This window comes from Solanum stenotomum, unplaced genomic scaffold (genome assembly GCF_019186545.1).
Source record: "Solanum stenotomum isolate F172 unplaced genomic scaffold, ASM1918654v1 scaffold3181, whole genome shotgun sequence".
In the NCBI taxonomy this organism is placed as follows: Eukaryota; Viridiplantae; Streptophyta; class Magnoliopsida; order Solanales; family Solanaceae; genus Solanum; species Solanum stenotomum.
The window spans coordinates 31,667-34,351 of record NW_026031625.1 but is presented as its reverse complement, the minus strand read 5'-3'; positions in this window follow the sequence as shown (position 1 = coordinate 34,351).

Below are 2,685 nucleotides of genomic sequence, written 5' to 3'. Positions count from 1 at the left end.
TCTATTTTATTCAGACTTGGTGAACTATTGCCAAACACTCTATACTGTTTTTATCTCAATTACACATCTAAATTGTTATACCATTTTTGGAAATTGTATTGTTTCAGAGCTTGCCTATACAATGAAGATTACGGAAATGTGTGATGTCTACAGCTTTGGAGTATTAGCATTGGAGATAATCAAAGGAAAGCATCTAGGGGAATATATTACTGTGCTAGCAAATTCATCGACTATAGATCATGTGCAGCTTAGTGATTTGCTAGATGAACGCCTTCTATATCCTGAAGATGAAGTAAAGGATGTTTTGGTTTTAATCATCAAGCTAGCAAGCTCTTGTTTGGTTGAAATTCCAAAATCAAGGCCAACAATGCACTTCGTCTGTCATAGGTTATCATCAATGGATGCACGTCCACCTACTCATGTAAAGTGATCTTTGTAATCCCTGATATATATGTAAGGTGTCTTTGTATGAAAATGAATAACCTTTGACACCAAGTGGTTGTGAAGTAAGTTATTCTGATGAAAAGGTCCATGATAGAATTATTACTGAGAGTAGTATTGTTGTATTGTCAGGGTGCTTATCTGGTTTGTTGTTTAGAGTGTATAATATAGATGGTTAATGTTTATTGAGCCAAAAAGTAATGAAAACAAGTTTCACGTTTGCTAAATACTGATTTCAAGGAATTTCTTTGCATACTTCGTTTAGTTCATAAACAATCTCAACCCGTGAATACTTCTAAAAGATGATTCACACTGCAATGCATGTGAAAGAATGATGTATGTAAATCTAAACTTTAGGGACGTGTATATAGAAAGAAAGCAGAGGGCTTGTCGGGTTTGGGCTGATCTTTCTTGTTATTAATTTTGTTCATTGGATTTGGGTAATAGGCCCAAATGAGTTATGTACTGAACTTTGTGTTGGGAAAGGCAAGCACAAAATAAATGTGCACGACAGGGCAATAGCGGAAGAAAACTCAAGTCAAAACTTTTCCTTCTATTTGAACCAAAAGAAGACAAAATAATGCAAGAACAAAACAGTTTGGGCGGCAAACAAATCAACCAAGCAAGAAAATAAATCAACACACGAGACACCAAAGTTTAACGTGGAAAATCTTTTCGGTGTGAAAAGTAAAAACCACAAGGCCAAATCTCCACTATAGTCAACAAGATTTACAAAAGTTTTCTCCAAAATGATCACCAACAATGTGCCAAACAATGAGCAACACAACTACAAGATAGCACCAAAAACTAAAGAAATAAAAGGAGCATAAACACCAAACCCGCAGCTACTGTTCACGAGCTAAAATCTGGAGCTACAAGACTCCAAATCACCCTCTCTCAGTTCCCAATCAAAGATCAAGTTGAAAGGAACAAGCTGTCCAAAAATCAGTTCAATCGGAAACGAAGCGGGAATCGCGATTTGAAATTGGCTACTAGGACTTGTGCAAAAATCTGCACTCTCTCACTATGCATCATAAATGGGCAAAAGTGGGCTAGTCAAACCTTGGACTTTTATTTATCCACGTAGAAAGGGAAAAAGGCCCAAAACCCAACACTTTGAATAAATAAAAGAGATAAGTGTCAAAAATATACCTAAACTATACATTTTTTTAGTTTCATACTTAAACTGAGAGTGTGAGTTTCATACCTAAACTATCACTTTTTAGTTTGAGAAACACACCTCTCTCTTTTATACCACTCTCATGATGGTGTGTGTAATACACTTTCTCTTTTACTTTAAAGAATTTCTACATCACACTCCACATGGACAAAATATTCAATCTTGACAAAAATTAAATAAATTATTAGTATTAGTTAAAATTAAAAATTAAAAAATTATTATTCAAAAAAAATATCCACCCCCCCTCAAATACTAATTTAGATATTATTTTATTTTTTAAAATAAATAATTCTACCCACCCCACCTAATTCTCCGCTTCGAAATTTTTTTCTCATTGTTAGATATACACATCGAAAAAAATTTTTAGTTGCCGACGAAAGATTTTTTAAATTTTTTTTTGTTTATTTATGTTATATTCGGTACACTAGTAGAAATTTTTTTTTCTAAAAATATATGTATGTACAAATCTAACACAAAATGAGAAAAATGTATAAACAAAAAATTAAGAGCGGAGGGTTCAATACCGAAACAGATCAAGGTGTAACCAGACAATTTCACATCGAATTAGTATGTGATTGATAAAATTAACTTTGATTTCACATTTCAAGTCTAGTCAGCTCTTCATAATTGACCTAGGGTTTTAAGCCAGCAGCTGCGCAACTCTCATGGCTGCTACGACCACTGGACGGCCTCCTTTTGAGGCTGTCCAGCCCGCCCCACCACCCCAAACCACCACATACGCCACTCTTTTCAATTCCAATACTATAAATCCTAAACAATCTGCCCTAATTAACTCAAAAACAATCGCAAAACCAATCGAAATAATTCATGGAGAACCTACTATCACGTTTTCAATGGAGGAAAGGCAAGACTTTATGATTGAAGAGGGATTGCATCAAGCAGTGGTGTTTAAATTATCCCATGGTGCGCCAGATTTGAAGGTATTAAGGTCAATTTTACCGAAACAATCTTGGTACCAAGGGCAACTGTTTAATTGGCTTACTTGCTCCAAGACAAATTTTGTTGAGATTTGATCAATATGAAGATTATGTACTAGCATTATC